The following is a 20571-nucleotide window of genomic DNA, read 5'->3' on the forward strand; positions in this document are numbered from 1 at the left end:
CTACCCGGGCAGGCTTCATTTGGGTTCATTTTTTTGTAAAAGAAAGAAAACAAATTTAAAAAAAGGAAAGGCTAAAAGGTTGCGAAACCTGACTTCTGGGAATTTTAATAAAATGAACAACCTCTTTTCCTGAATTAAGATAATTGTGTGGAACTGGCCCGATCAATAGAAGTCTTAGGCACTCTGGATAAGTGTCCTGAAAGCCTTTCTCGAATTGATGAATTCTCCCATTGGTAATGTGTACTAATCAAGTTTGCGAGGTACTCTAAGGAGAATTATCTTGCAGTCTCCTATAATACTTAGGTGAAACACACTGTCATTCCCTGTGAAAAGAAGAGAATTATCCTGTGTACGCAAGGAGGGCGCCGTAGCTCAGTTGGTTAGAGCGCCTGTCTAGTAAACAGGAGGTCATGGGTTCAAATCCCATCGGTGCCTTTGAATTAAACCTTCTTTTCAAATTTGATATCTTGTTTTAATTATTAATTTTACCAACATCTGTCATATTTGTAAATATCAATATCATTAGTAGAAGCTGTTAATTCACTTTCCTTTTTAACCCGTGATTGCGTAAGCAAGTTATGAGTTGAGGTGGTGGATAAGATAATGCAAACGAGAGATGGTAGATCATCACTTTCCAGAAAGTTCTAACATTATAAGATCTAGTAACGTAATTTCGTTAGGACATGGACAAATATTGCAAAAATGTGGCTTCCCTTGTGCCTAATGGGCTGTGATAGGTTTGCATCGGCAATGTGGTAAAATGTAAAGCCTCCATCTTTTTTCCCTGAGAAGATTAAAAGTACAAGGATTGGCTACCATAATGTCCTAAATTTTTGCTCTTATATATCCCTCTTTCAACATTAGAAACATTTCTAGTTTCAAGACCTAGAAAACCCATCACCTGTTTTATTCAGGTTATTTTTTAAATTTTAGCCTCTACCTTCGGCAAACCTCGTCGTCACAGATCTGCGTAATAACTTCTTGGGGAGGATGGGTAAGTGAAAATGTCAATTCGCTTAGGGTATAGAAAGTACATCCATAGCCCGTCTTTCTTATTGACCTACTTTTTAATGCATGGCTGTTTCTCTCACTCCCATCCTTTATCCAATGTTAACTTCATTGATAAGAGAAGAACTCCAATAAATTCTTGGGATGGATAGGTCAGTCAGTGAAAATATCAATTTACCTGGGTCACAGAAAGTAAGGTCATAGCCCATTTCTCCATTAACAAACTGATTAAAGCTCGATGATTCTTTCTCTCGCTCCCATCGTAATGTTACATATTTTCATACCAAGAAAGGAACTCTTTCGAGTAGAAATAGTTTCAAAACCAGGAAACCTCCATTTTCCCTCTGAACGCCTCCGGTTCAACAGGCCATCTTGTCCATTCTTAGTTATTCCAAATCCTCGGTAGTATAATGGAGAGCATCCCCGTCTCTCCCGCGGGAAACCGAGGTTCGATTCCTCGTCGGGGAGAATTAAGGATCTTATTTTTTAAAGATTTTTGACATGGTTTGGTTAATTTTTGTAAAAATGCAAAAAAGTATCTTCGTTATCTTGGTTGAAATACAATAAAACAAAAAAGAAACTAAAAACAAAGCAAATCAAAAACTAACTTCTTCAGTTATACCAAAGTAAGATAATTATCAATTCGTCATCAGTCCTCAGTAAGAAGAAAGGCCCTTTCTTGTTGTAGAAGGTACGGGACACGTCACAATAAAAAACTGCCTCAGAAACCTACCGTTTCTATTTTTTTTTTTTTTCGTTCTTTTGTCCTTTTATTCTCTATTGTTTTACGCCAACTTTGTTTTCTACACAATGTAAGAGCCGAAAAAAAAAATGATGGCGACTTGAACGTGTTCGCATAACTCTAAGCCCATGCAAACCTTTACAACGCTCATAAAAACGTCCATAAGTGTTCTAACATCTTGAAATCTAGTATACTTAATGCTGTTAGTACAGGGACAACTACCGCAAAAATATGGATCTACGTGTGCCGAATGGGCTGTGTTTAGCTGGCGTGATATTGTAGTAAAATTTACAGCCTTCATCTTTTTTCCTACGAGGGATTAAAACTTCAAGTACAAGGATAGACTATATAATACTCAAATTGCAATTCTTTTTATGTATCACTCTTTCATCATCAAAACGTTTCTAGTTTCAAGACTTTTCTCTACCGTTTTTCGATAACTTAGACAGCCCATCGCATTTCAAGATCTTCTTCACACTTGGTACCCGAGCATTAGTGCCTGGATACCGGCAAAAAATAGTGTTGCATTCAGAGACTGGATATTTGTCACGAACTGCATAAAAACTTCCTGATGAGGATGGGTCGCTTATTGAAAATATCAACTCGCCTAGGACACAGAAAGTAAGGCTATATAGCCTACGTTTCCATTAACAAATTTATTAGAGCTCCATGACTCTTTCTTTCGCTCCCATCCTTTATGTAATGTTATCTTTCCTCAAGAAAGGATCTGTTAAGAGTAGAGTTACTTTCAAAACCAGCAAACTTATTTTTTTTCAAGAAACATCCAGGGTCATTCCAAATCCTTGGCAGTATAGCGGTGAGTATCCATGCCTCTCACGCCGGAAATTCTCCGCCAGGGAGAGTTATAACTTTTTTGGACTAGAAATAATTTCTCCGTTGTTTCTTCTAGATTTTTTATGATCAGTTGGCCAATATTTGTTAAAATAAAATAGTATTGATCTCATCACGAATAGCAAACCGAATTAAAATTTAGCTTTTAAAGTATTATTTTTTATATCACAGGAAGATAAATGTCTGATTCTTTATGTTTAAAATTCTCACCGATCTCATAGAGGTCTCCGTGGCGCAATCGGCTAGTGCGTACACGTTCGGTTGTTAACCAAAAGGTTGATGGTTCAAGCCCATCCGGGAACGCTGCAGCCTACTGCTAAGAATAAAACGATGCAGGTGGTGGCCAACTTGTAAAGATCTTTTTACAATTTTGTCATTAGTAGGAGTTGTGAGTTTATTTTCCTTTTTCTTAAATATTCCAATTTCAAGGCTTACTATCAAGCCTTCACTTCAGTAACAATCTCAAATAACCCAACTTGAGACATACCTCATTAGTTTCGTTGTTATTCATTTGACCTCAATTCTCCTGCGATCTGCCTTCCAATTTGCGCAAGCACCTGGAACATTACAGCTATAACATTTGATATTTCTTTAACAGCGTATGCCTGGATGTTTCTGCATTGATGTTTATTTGTTTACCTCAAATAGAGCGGTTTTCATTTGAGTGTCGAAAGTAATTAGATAATTACTTTGGTTTTGGTTTTGGTTTTACTACGGTTTGAGATTAGCTGAGTAGTCTAATTGGTAAGTAATTGGTTTGGTTTTGGTTTTACGACACTCAATTGAAAACCGCTCTAAAACGCCTCCGAATGTTTTACTGGCATCTTTCAGTATATTGGAGGGGCAGGAGCCATCACATTGACAGAATAGACAGTATTGGAAATGTCTCATGAGAAAAGTAAAAGTGAAATTAAAGTTCAAGGTAGAAAATAATGACAAACTTCCTCGTGTATCTTTGACCTTCTTGCTAAGGTAATCCTAGTCTTAAGATTACCTTACTAACTTGTTAACTGGGCCTGAGCCGAACGTGATAACCACTGCACTACGGAAACCATCCGGAATCAGGTCTGGTTACATTAGACATTGGCCATAAATTCTCTGTTTGTTAGAAATTATCGAGTAGCTGACTGACTGACTGGGTGAGAAATTCTCGCCCATATCAACTTTCTTTTCCCTCGTATATTCTCGCTCCTTTAGAGATGCGCCACACTCGCGTGTTAGGTGCATGGATCCCAACCAATGCTTACCTAACTTTTTAAACATGCAACTTTTAGTCCTCCCCCAAATCTACACACGTGTATTTCACTTGTAGAAAACTATTGATTTGCACAGTGTTTGGGTTGGAGATTCTCGCCCATATCAACTTTCTTTTCTCTCGTAAGTTTTCGCGCGTTTAGAAATGTGCCACACTCGCGTTTTAGGTGCGGGGATCCCAACCAATGGTTACCTAACTTTTTAAAGTTGCTACTTTTAGCCCTCCACCAAATCTCCACATATGTATTTTACTATTGGAAGTCTATTGATTTGGACAGTGCTTGGGTGAGAGATTCTCTCGCCCCTATCAACTGTCTTTTCTCTCGTAAGTTCTCGTGCGTTTAGAGATGTACCACACTCGCGTTTTAGGTGCGGGGATCTTAACCTACGCTAACTTAACTTTTTAAAGATGCTACTTTTAGCTCTCCCCCAAATCTACACACGTGTATTTCACTTCAAGTCTGTCGCTTTGGACAATGCTTGGGTTAAAGATTCTCGCCCATTTATATATTTTTCTCACTCGCGTGTTTTTGCGCGTATAGCGATGCGGTGCACTCGCGTTTTTCGTGTGGGGATCCCAAACTATGCTTAAGGGGCTCTTCAAAAATGCTAGTTTTGGCCCTCCTCCAAATCTACACAAGTGTATTTCACTTGTGGAAGTCTATCGATTTGGACAGTGATTGGGTTAGATATTCTTTCCCGTGTCAATTTTCTTTTCTCCCGCGTGTTCTCGCACGTTAAGCGAGACGGCACACTTGCGGTTTAGATGTGGGGATCCCAAACTTTGCTTCCCTCGCTTTTTAAAGATACTAGTTTTAAAGATGTTAGCCCTGTTCTAAATCTCCAGCGTGTATTTAACTTGTGGAAGTCTATCGATTTGAACAGTGCTTTGGTGGATATTTTTGGGCATATCAATTTACTTTTCCCGCGTCTTTTCTCGCGCGTTTAGCTATGCGGCACACTCGAAGTTTTGGTATCGGGATCTTAAACTATGCTCACTGGGCTTTTTAAAGATGTTAGTTTTGGCCCTCTCTTAAATTTACACGTGTATTTTTTATTTGTGGGTGTCTTTCGACTTGGACAGTGCTTGGGTAAGAGATTCTCGTCCATATCAAACTTCTTTTCTCTCGTAAGTTCTCGCGCGTTTAGAGATGCGCCAAACTTGCGTTTTTGGTGTGGGGATCCCAAAGTATGCTTCCGTGGCTCTTTAAAAATGTTAGATTTGGCCCTTCCCCAAATCTACAGACATGTATTTCACTTGTGGAAGTCTGTCGCTTTGGACAATGCTTGGGATTGAGATTCTCGCCCATTTTTTTTGTTCTCGCGTGTTTTCACGCGTTTAGAGATGCGCCACACCCGCGATTTTAATGTCGTGATCTCGAAATATGCTTACTGGACTTTTTGAAGATGCTAGATTTGGCCCTTTCTCAAATCTACACACGTGTATTTTACTTGTGGTAGTCTGTCGCTTTGGAATATGCCTGGGTTAAAGATTCTCGCCCATTTATATCATTTTTTTTTACTCGCGTGTTTTCGCGCGCCTAGGGATGCGGCAGACTTGCGGTTTTGGTCCAGGGATCCCAAACTATACTTAAGGGGCTCTTTACAAATGCTAGTTTTGGCCCTCCCCAAATCTACACAAACCTATATCACTTGTGGAAGTCTATCGATTTGGACAGTGCTTAGGTTGAAGACTCTCGCCCATAACAGCTTCCTATTCTCTCGTAACTTCTCGCGCGTTTAGAAATGCGCCACACTCGCATTTTAGGTGCAGGAATTCCAACCAATGCTTACCTAACTTTTTCAAGATGCTACTTTTAGCCCTCCCCCAAATTTACATACGTGTATTTAACTTGTGAAAGTCTATCGATTTGGACAGTGTTTGAGTTTAAGATCCTCGCCCATACCAGCTTTCTTTTCTCTAGTAAGTTCTCGCGCGTTTAGAGAAGCGCCACACTCGCAGTTTTGGTGTCGGGATCTCAAACTATGATTACTGGACTCTTTAAAGATGCTAGATTTGACCCTTTCTCAAATCTACACAGGTGTATTTCACTTGTGGTAGTCTGTTGCTTTGTACAATGCTTGGGTTGGAGATTATCGCCAATTTATATATTTTTTTTTTCACGCGTGTTTTTGCGCGTTTATAGATGCGTCACACTCGCGATTTCGGTGTCAGCATCTCAAACTATGCTTACTGGACTTTTTGAAGATGCTAGATTTGGTCCTTTCTCAAATCTACGCACGTGCATCACTTGTGAAAGTCTATCGATTTGGACAGTGTTTGGGTTGGAGATTCTTGCCGATATCAAGTTTCTTTTCTCTTGTTTGCTCTCGGGCGTTTAGAGATGCGCCACAGTCGTGATTTTGGTGTCAGAATCTTAAACTAGGCTAACTGCACTTTTTGAAGATGCTAGATTTGTCTCCCCCCTCCCTCCCCCCCCCCTCCCCCCCCCCCCCCCAAAAAAAATCTACACACATGTATTTCACTTGTGAAAGTCTATCGATTTGGATAGTGCTTGGGTAAGAGATTCTCGCCTATATCAACTTTCTTTTCTTTCGTAAGTTCTCGCGCGTTTAGAGATGCGCTACAATCGCGGTTTTGGTGTCGGGATCTCAAACTATGCTTACTAGACTTTTTAAGATGCTAGATTTGGCCCTTTCTCAAATCTACGCACGTGTATTTCACTTGTGGAAAACTATCGATTTGTACAGTGTTTGGATTGGAGATTCTCCCCCATATCAACTTTCTTTTTTTTCGTAAGTTCTCGCGCGTTTAGAGATGCGCCACAGTCGCAGTTTAGGTGCAGGGATCCCAACCAATGCTTACCTAACATGTTAAAAATGCTACTTTTAGCCCTCCCCAAAATCTACACAAGTGTATTTCACTTGTGGATGTTTATCGATTTGGACAGTGCTCAAAGTCTCTGAGATAGGGCTACGCGCAGCGTGATTTCAACTAACTTTGGGTCTATTTCCAGGATTTTAAGCGATATTGCCGAGTCCTAGGGACTCTAATCTAATTTGAAAGGACTTTGATTTTCAGTGAAATGGACAAAGGAAAAATGTTTGAACGCTTGGTTATGAGAAGTCTTGCCAAATTATAGCTCCTCATTAACTCACTTAGTGACTAGAAAGTCGCCGACACCGGGCTACGCACAGCGTGATTTTGACCAACTTTGGGTCGATTTCCAGGAACTTGTGCGATATTTCCGAGTCCCAGGGACTCTAAACTAATTCGAAAAGACTTTGGTTTTCAGTGAAATGGGCAGAGGAAAAATGTTTGAACCCTTGGTGATGAGGAGGATGGCCGAAATATAGTCACTTAGTGACTAGAACGTCTCTGAGACTGGGCTACGCGCAGCGTGATTTTGACCAACTTTGGGTCGATTTCCAGGAACTTGGGCGGTATTTCCGAGTCCCAGGGACTCTAAACTAACTCGATAAGACTTTGGTTTTGAGTGAAATGGACAAAGGTAAAATTTTTGAACTCTTGGTTATGAGCAGTCCGGCCGAAATAAAGCCTCTTTTTAACTTAATTAGTGACTTGAAAGTCGCCGAGTCCGGGGTAAGCGCAGCGTGATTTTGACCAACTTTGGGTCGATTTCCAGGAACTTGGGCGGTATTTCCGAGTCCCAGGGACTCTAAACTAACTCGATAAGACTTTGGTTTTGAGTGAAATGGACAAAGGTAAAATTTTTGAACTCTTGGTTATGAGCAGTCCGGCCGAAATAAAGCCTCTTTTTAACTTAATTAGTGACTTGAAAGTCGCCGAGTCCGGGGTAAGCGCAGCGTGATTTTGACCAACTGTAGGTCGATTTCCAGGAACTTGGGCGATATTTCCGAGTCCCAGGGACTCTAAACTAATTTGATAAGACTTTGGTCTTGAGTGAAATGGACAAAGGAAAAATTTTTGAACTCTTGGTTATGAGCAGTCTGGCCGAAATATAACCCCTCTGTAACCCACTTAGTGACTAGAAAGACGCCGAGACCGGGCTACCCGCAGCGTGACTTTGGCCAACTTTAGGTGGATTTCCAGAAACTTGGGCGATATTTTTGAGTCCCAGGGACTCTAATCTTATTCGAGAATACTCTGGGTGTCAGTGAATTGGACAGAGGAAAAATTTTTGAACTCTTAGTTATGAGCAGTCTGGCCGAAATATAGCCACTTAGTGACTAGAAAGTCGCCGAGGCCCGGCTACGCGCAGCGTGATTTTGACCAACTTTGGGTCGATTTTCAAGAACTTGGGTGATATTTCCGAGTCCCAGGGCCTCTAAGTTGTTCCAAAGTTGGTCAAAATTACGCTGCGCGTAGCCCAGTCTCGGCGACTTTCTAGTCATAGTCACTAACTTAGTTAATATTTCGGCCAGACTGCTCATAAGTAAGCGTTAAAAGTTTTTTCTTCTGTCCATTTCACTGAAAACCAAAGTCTTCTCGAATTAGTTTAGAGTCCCTGGGACTCAAAAATATCGCCCAAAATCCTGGAAATCAACCCAACCATGATTAAAATTACGCTGCGCGTAGCCCGATGTTGGCGACTTTAAGCACTGTCCAGATCGATAGACTTCCACAAGTGAAATACACGCGTGTAGATTTTGAGGAGGGCTAATAGTAGCATCTTTAAAAGGTTAGGTAAGTATTGGTTCGGATCCCCGCACCTAAAACGCGAGTGTGGCCCATTTCTAAACTCGCGAGAACTAACGAGATTAAAGAAAGTTGATATGGGCGAGAATATTTAACCTAAGCACTATCCAAATCGATAAACTTCCACAAGTAAAATACGTTTGTGTAGTTTTCGGGGTGGGCCAAAACTAGCATTTTTAAAGAGCCGCGTAAGCATAGTTTGGGATCCCCACACCAAAAACGCGAGTTTGCCGCATTGCTAAACGCGCGAAAACACGCGAGTGGGAAAAAGATGTAACTGGAAATCTTTAACCCGGTCATTGTCCAAAGCGACACACTTCCACAAGTAAACTACACGTGTGTAGATTTGAGAAAGGGCCAAATCTAGCATCTTTAAAAAGTCCAGTGAACATAGTTTAAGATCTCGACACTAAAACTGCGAGTGTGGCCCATCTCTAAACGCGTAAGAACTTACTAGCGAAAAGAAAATTGATATAGGAGAGAATCTCCCACCCAAGTACCGTCCAAATCAATAGACTTCCGCAAGTGAAACACACTGTGTAGATTTGGGGGAGAGCTAAAAGAACCATCTTAAAAAGGTTAGGAAAGAATTCCTTGGGATTCCCGCACCTAAAACGCGTGTGGCGAATCTCTAAACGCGCGAGAACGTAAAAGAGAAAAGAAAGTTGATTTGGGCTAGAATCTCCAACCCAAACACTGTCCAAATCGATAGACTTCCACAAGTGAAATACACGCGTGTAGATTTGGGGGAGGGCTTAAAGTAGCATCTTTAAAAAGTTCGGTAAGCATTTGTTGGGATCCCCGCACCTAAAACGCGACTGTGGCGCATCTCTAAACGCGCGAAAACACGCCAGTGAAAAAAGATTTAAATGGGTGAGAACCTCCAACCCAAACACTGTCCAAATCGACAAACTTCCACAAGTGAAATACACGTGTGTAGATCTGAGAAACGACCGAATCAAGCATTCTCAAAAAGTGCTGTAAGCATAGTTTGAGATCCCCACACCAAAACCGCAAGTTTGGCGCATCTCTAAACGCGCGAGAACTTACTAGAAAAAAGAAAGTTGATACGGGCGAGAATCTCTCACCCAAGCGCTGTCCAATTCGATAGACTTCCACAAGTAAAATGCTCGTGTGTAGATTTGGAGAAGGGCTAAATCAGCATCTTTAAAAAGTTAGATAAGCATTGGTTGGGATTCCCGCACCTCAAACGCGACTGTGGCGCATCTCTAAACGCGCGAGAACTTACGAGAGAAAAAAAAGTTGATATGGAATAGAATTTCTTACCCAAGCACTGTCCAAATCGATAGTTTTCTACGAGTGAAATACACGTGTGTAGATTTGGAGGAGGGCTAAAAGAAGCATCTTTAAAAAGTTAGGTAAGCATTGGTTGGTATCCCTGCACCTAAAACTTGACTGTGGCGCATTTCTAAAGACGCAAGTACCTACGAGAGAAAGGAAAAAGTTAATATGGGCGAGAACTCCAACCCAAACACTGTCCAAATCGATAGACTTCCACGAGTGAAATACACGTGCGTAGATTTGAGAAAGGGTTAAACCTAGCATCTTCAGAAAGTCTAGTAAGAATAGTTTGAGATGCCGACAGCGAAAATGCGAGTGTGGCGCATATGTAAACGCGCGAAAACACGCGAGTCAAAAAAGATATAAATGGGCAAGAATCTCCAACCCAAACACTGTCTAAAATGATAGACTTCCACAAGAGAAATACACGTGCGTAGATTTGAGAAAGGGCCAAACCTAGCATCGTCAGAAAGTCCAGTAAGAATAGTTTGAGATACCGACACCAAAATCGCGAGTTTGGTGCCTCTCTAAACGCGCGAAAACACGCGAATGAGAAAATGATATCCATGGGGGAGAGTCTCCAACCCAAACACTGTCCAAATCGATAGACTTCCACAGGTGAAATACACGTGCGTAGATTTGAGAAAGAGCCAAACTTAGCATCTTCAGAAAGTCCAGTAAGAATAGTTTGAGATGCCGATACCGAAATCGCAAGTGTGGCGAATTTCTAAACGCGCGAAAACACGCGAGTAAAATAAGATGCAAATGGGCGAGAATCTCCATTCCAAACACTGTCCAAATCTATAGACTTCCACAAGTGAAATACACGTGCGTAAATTTGAGAAAGGGCCAAACCTAGCATCTTCAGAAAGTCCAGTAACAATAGTTTAAGATACCGACACCGAAATCGCGATTGTGGCGCCTCCGGAACGCCTAAAAACACGCGAGTGAAAAACGATATAAATGGGCGAGAATCTCTAACCGAACACTGTCCAAATCGATAGACTTCCGCAAGTGAAATATACGTGTGTAGATTTGAGAAAGAGCCAAATCTAGCATCTTCAAGAAGTCCAGTAAGCATAGTTTGAGATGCCGACACCGAAATTGCGAGTGTGGCGCATCTCTAAACGCGCGAAAGCACCGGAGTGAAAAAAGACATAAATGGGCGAGAATCTCGACCCCAAACACTGTCCCAATCGATAGACTTCCACAAGTGAAATACACGTTTGTAGATTTGAGAAAGAGCCAAATCTAGCATCTTCAAAAGTGCAGTAAGCATAGTTTGAGATGCCGACACCAAAACCGCGAGTTTGGCGCATCTCTAAACGCGCGAGAACTTACTAGAGAAAAGAAAGTTGGTACGGGCGAGAATCTCTCACCCAAGCACTGTCCAATTCGACAGACTTCCACAAGGGGGAGGGCTAAAATCAGCATCTTTAAAAAGTTAGGTAAGCATTGGTTGGGGTTCCCGCACCTAAAACGCGAGTGTGGCGCATTTCTAAGCTCGCGAGAACTTACGAGAGAAAAAAAGGTTGATATGGGCGAGAATTTCTTACCCAAGCACTGTCCAAATCGATAGTTTTCCACAAGTGAAATACACGTGTGTAGACTTGAGGGAGGGCTAAAAGGAGCATGTTTAAAAAGTTAGGTAAGCATTGGTTGGGATCCCTGCACCTGAAACGCGACTGTGGCGCATTTCTGAAGCCGCAAGTACGTACTAGCCTGCGTCGCAGACAGTCTAAACCGCCGGTGTAGTCCGTCTGCACAACGGCTCCCAAAAGCTTGTTCTGATATCCCGCAGTTTGTGTATCCATTTTTTATTGGATCGCGCTTTTTGATTCGATAATTCTTGTGAAAGCGATCACGCAACTACACGTAATGCTAAAAATAATTTTGTGTGAGTTTCCCAAGTACATTTGTAAATTTGTACATTATTAAACGTCAAATCTAACTTGAGTTGGAAATAAGATGCCTGCAATTACAGAGGAAGGTTGCCAAAAAGTGTTCTAAGCCGTGAGAGAGCAGTTTGAAATCGATAATCTTCCACCCAAACAGGAAAACTCGCTTTGTGAATTTCTTGAAGGTCAAAATATTTTTGTAAATTTGCCGATGGGCGACGGTAAATCTTTGATTTTCCAGTTCCTTCCGATCGCTGCGGATGCTCTGTTTGAAAATCCTCGTTGTTCCAGTGTTCTCGTTGTAATATCGCAGTTGCGATCGCTTATGGCAGACCAGATTCTCTGGCGAACCCGGACAAAGATAAATGACACCTGTGATAAGAAGCAGCATAACTTGCAACATTTAATCAAACACAGCCGGGTACGGCGTAATGATACAAAATGCCAGTAACCAACATGTTCATGGAATATTTCAAACTTTGTCCCTCCATAGCTAATATTAAGAGAGCTTAAAACATATCTTGCAGTACAAATGAGCCAAAAAAAAAAGAGCACGTAGCAAAAAGCAGAGGTGTCAAATTCTACAAATTACACGCGGATAACAACGGAAACCACACAGACCTATGACCTCTAACGGCTCTACTCTGGTGAAAAGTCCTCCTAAAAACACAGGATTATTGCTTAGCGAAATACTCAAAGATCCCCCTATCGTACCATACAAAAGGGGCAGATCCTTAAAGATGTACTAGTTCGAGCAAAACTTTCAAAGCGGCTATTACACGTGAATAGGAGTTGTGTAAGCCTGTCACTCCATTGTTAACATTGCGTGATATATTTTGCAAGAATATGACCAATCACAAGGCGCGTAAGAAACTAGCCAATCAGAAATGGATACAAAGATCCGTGTATCCATGCGGGATATCAGAACAAGCCTTTGAGAGCCGTTTCGCAGACGGACTATATCGCAGATTTTATGACAAGTCCGGCTGCAACGCAGGCTAGTACTTACGAGAGAAAAGAAAGTTGATATGGGCGAGAACTCCAACCCAAACACTGTCCAAATCGACAGACTTCCACAAGTGAAATACACGTGCGTAGATTTGAGAAAGGGCCAAACCTAGCATCTTCAGAAAGTCTACTAAGAATAGTTTGAGATGCCGACACCGAAATCGCGAGTGTGGCGCATATGTAAACTCGCGAAAACACGCGAATGAAAAAAGATATAAATGGGCGAGAATCTCCACCCCAAACACTGTCTAAATCGACAGACTTCCACAAGTGAAATACACGTGCGTAAATTTGAGAAAGGGCCAAACCTGGCATCTTCAAAAAGTCCAGTAAGAGTACTTTGAGATGCCGATACCAAAATCGCGAGTGTGGCGCATCTGTAAACGCGCGAAAACACGCGAGTGAAAAAAGATATAAATGGGCGAGAATTTCTACCCCAAACACTGTTTAAATCGATAGACTTCCACAAGTGAAATACAAGTGCGTAAATTTGAGAAAGGGCCAAACATGGCATCTTCAGAAAGTCTAGTAAGGATAGTTTGAGATGCTGACACCGAAATCGCGAGTGTGGCGCATCTCTAGACGCGCGAAAACACGCGAGTGAAAAAAGATATAAATGGGCGAGAATCTCTAATCCAAACACTGTCCAAATCGATAGACCTCGACAAGTGAAATACACGTGTGTAGATTTGAGAAAGGACCGAATCTAGCATCTTCAAAAAGTGCAGTAAGCATAGTTTGAGATCCAGACACGAAAACCATGAGGTTGTCGCCTCTCTAAACGCGCGAGAACTTACTAGAGAAAAGAAATTTGATACGGGCGAGAATCTCTCACCCGAGCACTGTCCAATTCGATACACTTCCACAAGTAAAATGCTCGTGTTTAGATTTGGGGGAGGGCTAAAATTAGCATCTCTAAAAAGTTAGGTGAGCATAAGTTTGGATTCCCGCGCCTAAAACGCCAGCATTGCGCCTCTCTAAACGCGTGAGAACTTATGAGAGGAAAAAAAAAGTTGATATGGGCGAGAATTTCTTACCCAAGCACTTTCCAAATCGATAGTTTTCCACAAGTGAAATACACGTGTGTAGATTTGGGCGAGGGTCTAAAAGTAGCATCTTTAAGAAGTTAGGTAAGAATTGGTTGGGATCCCTGCACCTAAAACGCGAGTTTGTCGCATCTCTAAACGCGCGAGATTTTTCGAGAAAAAAAAGTTGATATGGGCGAGAATCTCTCTTACCCCATGAGGGACGCATCTGACTTCTACTGTAAGTATCTCTTCCCGGTATTTTTTTTTTTTTTTTTCCTTTGTTTTTTTTGAAATTCTATGAGAACTGGGCTGTATTCCTCTAAGGCTGTGGGTGTAATTCGTAAAACACTGGGTTCTTATAAATCGTTTAGAAATTCTTCATTCCAGTTCAAATTTATGTTGCTGGCACATGGGTGGGCACTTTATATTTAGACCGTGATGTAAGATACGTTAACCTATTTTTACTGTTCATGATGCACTGCTACGTTAGTCTGCTTTATAAATATTTAACTGCTCTGGTCAAGTTTTTACTTTCAATATGGTTAAACGTTCTTATCATGCGTTCCTGTTAAAAATGATACAAAGTTGCCACTTTTAGTAATTTAAATTTGAAGAAAAGGTCCTGCTAGTACCTTCTTGTTACTTGATGGAAATTTTGCGGGGTTTGTTTTACCAGGGCGCTTCATGACGCCTCCTGGAATAAGCTATACCTTCCCTACTTGAATCGTCGTCAGTTTATCGTACGTTATTCAGGTTATTGATTGGAAAAATAATTATACTTTTGAACCTTAGTTCCTCTATTTTCAGGGGATGGGGGTGGGCTCACTTCTTTCGGAGGTCGTTACTTACGGAATTTTACGATTCGTTGCGAGTACGAGCCATTGGCTCAAGCGATTGGCCAAGCAATTGGTAGCCGTGCATGGTCACCTAAAGCACTGACAATCTATCTTAGCTCCATGTACTAAGTTACTCCTCGCGCATTTTCTTTTTTTGTTTTTTTGTTTTTGCCCTTGGCTGTCTAATTGTGCGATATTTTCAACACAATAACTTCAATTACCGAGCATGATAATACTGCACGTGGCTCCCACTGCCAACGACATACTCAGACAAGTATTCCAGATCATCTGGGTTTTTATTCCTTAAGATCTGTTTTCGATTGATTAATCAAACTCTCCTTTACGCCCGGACAAGCATCTCGATGCAAGGTCAGAGTTTATTGTGATGGCTTTCATTGGGTAAACAAGACATTTACGTCTGCTCGCCGCGCTCAATATCCATTCGTAGGCACTTTGGTATCTTTAAGTTCAGTTCGTAGATCTGAACTTGGTTCAGGGGGAGAAGCAGAGGAAGGTTCATGTTGTGTAATTCGTTCATCATTACGGGATTACTTGATATATCGGCATTGCCGACTTTATCCGCTCACTTTTTTTTCCTGCCCAAGTCTTTCTTAACGTGTGTTTAGACGTGATCCGATATATAATGACCTTGTTTTGTTCCAGATTATTGGCGTCGGTGGAGTCCGCCATCATTTGAAAGCATCGGGAATGACTCGAACGCACTATTTACTTTTAAAGCACTATTAATATCGTGACTTCATTTTAGAGCTTGTCTCATATTCCATCGGCCCTTACTGGTTTATTCTTTATTAAATATCATCGACATGTCACTGAAACAGATTATGGCGCCTTCCCCGGCCGCAAGACGAAGAACCCTAGTGAGAGTATGCAAGGAATGCTAAGAAAATTTCCTACCATTTCTCTGCGGTACTTACAGTAGAAGCCCCGTGCGTCCCGTCATGTGTCAGACAGACAGACTGACAGACGGACAGACGGACAGACAGAGACTAACTGATTGACTGATTGACTGACTGACTGACTGACTAATTGCCTGACTCACTAATTGACCGACTTCCGCGTTTACAATAAAATTAGCTAGCGTGCATGTGAGGCAAAATTGAATAAGTTCGAAAAGAAGAAGAAGAAAGAACTCGTGTTTCCGGCCGGGATTGAACCGGCGACCTTCCGCGTGTTAGGCGGACGTGATAACCACTACACTACAGAAACCACGGTAGACAACGTACAACCCTTTCCCTATTTACACTGGGCTTTATTTGGCCTTCCACAGCCGAGGGTGGGCCAAGTTTGGCCTCAGTAAATGACCTTAGGAATACTTAAGATAACGAGTACCCAGATAGGCTTCATTTTATTAAGTTCATTTTTATGAAAGAAAGAAAACAAATCCAAAAAAAGAAACGCTAAAAGGTTGTGAAACCTGGCTTCTGGGGGGTTTAATAAATAAACAACCTCTTTTCATGAAATAAAATAATTGTGTGGAACTGGCCTGATCAATAGAAGTCTTTGGCACTCTGGATAAGTGTCCTGAGAGCCTTTCTCGAATTGACGAATTCTTCCATTGGTAATGTGTACTAATCGAGTTTGCGAGGTACTCTAAGGAGAATTATCCTGCAATCTCCTAGAAATACTTAGGTGTAACACAGTATCATTCCTTACTAAAACAAGAGAATTATCCCCTACACTCAAGGAGGGCGCCGTAGCTCAGTTGGTTAGAGCGCCTGTCTAGTAAACAGGAGGTCATGGGTTCAAATCCCATCGGTGCCTTGATTTAATCCTTCTTTTCAACCATGATATCTTGTTTTAGTTACCATTTTTACCAACATTTGTCATATCTTCAAACGCGAGAGGTCTACAGTTACTATAAGTACCTTTTCTTTTTGTTCGAACTTAAAAGCTAAAGTAAGGCCCGCTAGAAAGGAATTCCAACGCCTTTCTGTTCATTTTAGTACATATACACTGCCAGGGCTTATCCGTAGCTCCAACAGTAAAAAAACTTCCAGGAGAAAGCTCCACTTCTGCCAAACTGGCAAACGTTTTGTTATTCGTTACTCTTTTTCATAATTGTTCGACTTTTTATAGTTTTCACATGACCCGGTTTACGTTATTTTTCTGAGTGGTAAGAAATGTATTTTTTGCCAATGTAATGTCGTCTGACCCTATAAGAAAAACCTTCAGACGCATTTTGCCCAAAATCAAAATAATCAAACAAACAAACAACTTTATAACGAAACAAACAAACAAAAAGACCAACAGATAGTGGAGAATCAACGGTAAGAACGCCTTCCAAACTAAAATGTGGTGTTCCAATTTGATAAAATTCAGAGTAAATACTGAGAACCACTTCCAAAATGGCTACTTTTTCGGTGTAAAATAGAAACCTGTCTCGGAGAAAAGTTATTTTTACGTTGCAGGCTTGGAAGTTTCGTTGGAAATGAGTGCAAAATTGGCCTAAAGTGAAACGTAGAGCTTAGACGGAAATCTATGATTGCCATTTAATTCCAAAGACGATATTTGCAATATACTAAGAATCTTAAACTGGTGTTAAAACTCAGAGGAAAAGTTTCCCTGTTTGCAAGGAATGAAAAAATTCTTCCGAGCAATTTCCTATTCTTTATTTGAACTGAAATGTAATGTTTAAGTCACGCATAAGAAACCAAATGATTTTTTTGAATTTCTTGTCTCGAGAGGTACCTCCATAGAAAACGATTCAAAATTTCTGATCCCCCAAACAACACAAGAGAGGATTCAAAATTTCCGATCCCCCAAAGAACACTAGAAAGGGTTCAGAATTTCTGATCTCCCAAAGAACATTAGAAAAGGTTCAGAATTTCTGATCCCCCACAGAACACTAGAAAAGGTTCAGAATTTCTGATCCCCCAAAGAACACTAGAAAGGGTTCAGAATTTCTGATCCCCCAAAGAACTCTAGAAAGGGTTCAGAATTTCTGATCCCCCAAAGAACTCTAGAAAGGGTTCAGAATTTCTGATCCCCCAAAGAACACAGGAGACTGAAGATTCAGAATTTCTGATCCCCTGCAAAGCCAGTGTTACATCCAATGTAGCCACATTAAATCATAATACTGAAGACAGGGTTTAGATCTTGCTGCCTGCCTGAACAATGTCTTATCAAAATATTTTTTCTTCATAACAATATTCAATTAGAAATTTTATACAAATATAGCATAATTCTTAACAGATTCCATACACTCAGATTATACTGAGAGAGTGATGAAGAACAATTTTCTTCACAGCAGTCTATTAATATAAGTAACTGTAAACATCACACATTGTATTACAATGATCTATGCACTTCAAAATTACAGTAGCTGTAAGTTTAAAAAAACAATATCAAACAGTACCTAAGAGGATAGGAAAGTTCAGAATTGATCAAAACAGTAAGATTACTCAAACTGCACAACTGTAGGCATAAATGCAGACTCCACTTTCTCTGTCAGAATTTGCCCACCTTATGTGAAAGAAAAATTTCTAACAATTTCTGTTTAACATGGAAACAAGGCACCTCACTGTTATAAAACAAAAAGAGTGTTCAGGAACACTACAGCACATTACAGGGATGACAATTAAAGACTGCAATATACATGAACATTTAAATTTGCAGTTGATACATTTAAGTGGGTCAATGTACTCTACATACATGTATACAGTGTCCTCCAAAAACCTGTTGTCATATAGCAGAGGCCATGGACTTTAGCTTTGCCCAACACGTTTTTACATCTTCAATCTAACTTTTTGAGTGGGCTACCAGTTCATTCACACTTCAGTTACGCAACCAGTTTAACCATGCTCAAAGGAGAAGAGTGTGGGTAAAATTGTTTTTATAAAGACCTGACAGATATGGATGCAAGTATTGTAGCTAATGCTACAAGCCATTCTATTCTTTCTTTTTTAATTTGGCATACTCATCTTGGAGATGTTTCCTGGTAGCTGGCAATAGTTTGCTGTCCTCAGTTAAAGAAGCCCTCCCAAAAACAATCATATCTTATTACTAGTTTATTACTAACTTCATGCTGCTTGCAACTATCTCATTCCTGGTTGAGGGATGCAAATCTCTATTCTTTTTTCTATCCAAGAGGTTTTGTAGATAGAGGATAGCTATCTTTGACATGGCTTAAAGCTAACTAATATCTATCTATCAGATAGTTAGGAAATAGATTGACTAGCTAAAAACTAGCTTCCTGTGTAGATAGTCAACAGATACTTAGATGGCCTATCTATCCACTAACTTGTCTATTCAAAAACCACCACTAATGTAGTAAGCCAAAACCTAGGCTTTCTGAAGACTAGTCCTTACATTGAACAATAAAACACTATCCTATCTAGTAAAAAGATAGCCTATCTGAAAACTACCCATCACTCATATCGCACTGTGATAACCTACCCAAAACCCAGAGATAGTAAAAAGATAGCAGCCAATCTAAAAAATTATCCATCACTCATGTACATGCAGCACTTTAATATTTACCTAATCAAAAACTTTCTTAGTCACAGGTGGTGAAACTATAGCTAACTATTGAAAACTCTTCATTATTCATTTTATATGGATCTTTGATAACTGCTCTTCAAATCCTAAACCTAAGTGAAACCTCTGTATTTACATAGGAAAATGTATAAATAACTAATAGTTTTATTTAAACCTGCTACAGTTGTACATTAAAATTTAATACCAAAAACCAGGCACATCCAGATGCAAAAGGAGGACAAAATCTGGCTGGAAATGAGTTTCCATTATGTTGCGATTTATCACAAAACTTACTTAAATTTAACATATATCTTTCTAAAATCCTGTTTGAAACACTTCTCAGCTACTTAAATTGGAGTCTAGTAAATGTTTACATTCTTCAGTAAATTTTCATGAAATGTAAACAGATTTCATGACCGGAAAAGCACAAAATATTCTTGACATGAATTTCAAATTTCAATTACAGTAATTTCTTCATAAAAGTATTTTTTTTCAATTAATTTTATCCATGAATCATGGGTTTTTCAAATTATGGCAAGACTTATGTACAAAGGTCTGGAAGTGGTTAAAAGTAATTTTCCGTAACCTAGCTGTGAATTATATCTGCTGTTCTAAATAACCTCTATTTGCATAAAGAAATGCCAAATTATAAAGGACCTTTGGAACACTGCCCAATTAAAGAGAACTTCAACCACCCTAATGAAAATAACATCAGTCTTTTGCAACTCAAGTAATAAGTGGCAAACAAATGGTCTTGATAATGTAATATGCACATCTAACATAACCTCAAGAGCACCACCATCAACCTGAAAATCAAAAAGGTGAAGGATGTTGCTTTTTGATATCTTGTGTTTTAGGTGTTGTATACTACATATGTATGCCCAGTTGATCCTAGACAAGATATACACTAGATATATAAGAAGTATATGTAAACTACATGAGAGAGCTCACATTTATTGCACTTATTGTACTTTTACAATGAATGATTTTCCCAACACGAAATTGTTCGTATATTGTTGCGTTGAATACAGTTGCTTTCATAACTCCTTTACGAAATGAACATTTGTATTCACGAAATCAACAAGACTTAACAGTGTGTTAAAGCATCTGCATCTTCTGTAATCTTCCACGATCAATTTAACCGGCCAGAACGTTTCCAGTATTTTAAGAACCGTCACAAATTATGCAAGAAAATCAGTTTACCTTGGAAAGCTGCAGGAACCATAACCTTTCTGTAAACCTGACGAGTGTAAGAGAAACCGCCAGCTGCTGGCAAATAGTTTGATTGCCACACTGTTTTGCCGACGAAACTTCATACTTTTCCACCTTTACTGGGATTTGACTCAACTGGAATAACAACGGACATCTGTAAACAATTTGTGACTGCTTTCCAACGTAGAGCAAGGCTATATAATAACAGAGAGCTTTGTTATCGAATCCTAACAACATTGACCACGACCTTTGCCCGTCATTTTGGTGTTTCCGTCCGATCCCATAATCCTTC

At 40.2% G+C, this 20571-nt stretch overlaps 2 long non-coding RNA genes and 3 other non-coding genes across 5 annotated transcripts in view; 2 read left to right on the forward strand and 3 right to left on the reverse strand.

Moving 5' to 3' along the window:
• LOC149103774 (uncharacterized) overlaps positions 1-20571 on the reverse strand; it is a 248417-nt gene that overhangs the window by 82508 nt on the left and 145338 nt on the right. The window lies entirely within an intron of this gene.
• Positions 362-435, forward strand: Trnat-agu (transfer RNA threonine (anticodon AGU)). Its single transcript has one exon. It is a non-coding gene; the product is annotated as a tRNA-Thr (tRNA).
• Positions 15725-15797, reverse strand: Trnav-aac (transfer RNA valine (anticodon AAC)). The gene has a single exon. It is a non-coding gene; the product is annotated as a tRNA-Val (tRNA).
• On the forward strand, positions 16279-16352 carry Trnat-agu (transfer RNA threonine (anticodon AGU)). Its single transcript has one exon. It is a non-coding gene; the product is annotated as a tRNA-Thr (tRNA).
• LOC149103779 (uncharacterized) lies at positions 17806-20557 on the reverse strand. The gene is made up of 2 exons (XR_016201985.1): positions 20271-20557; positions 17806-19873 (listed from the first exon to the last, which is right to left on the reverse strand). It is a non-coding gene; the product is annotated as an uncharacterized LOC149103779 (long non-coding RNA).

This window comes from Orbicella faveolata, unplaced genomic scaffold (genome assembly GCF_042242905.1).
Source record: "Orbicella faveolata isolate gen_17 unplaced genomic scaffold, um_ofav_v1 contig_35, whole genome shotgun sequence".
In the NCBI taxonomy this organism is placed as follows: Eukaryota; Metazoa; Cnidaria; class Anthozoa; order Scleractinia; family Merulinidae; genus Orbicella; species Orbicella faveolata.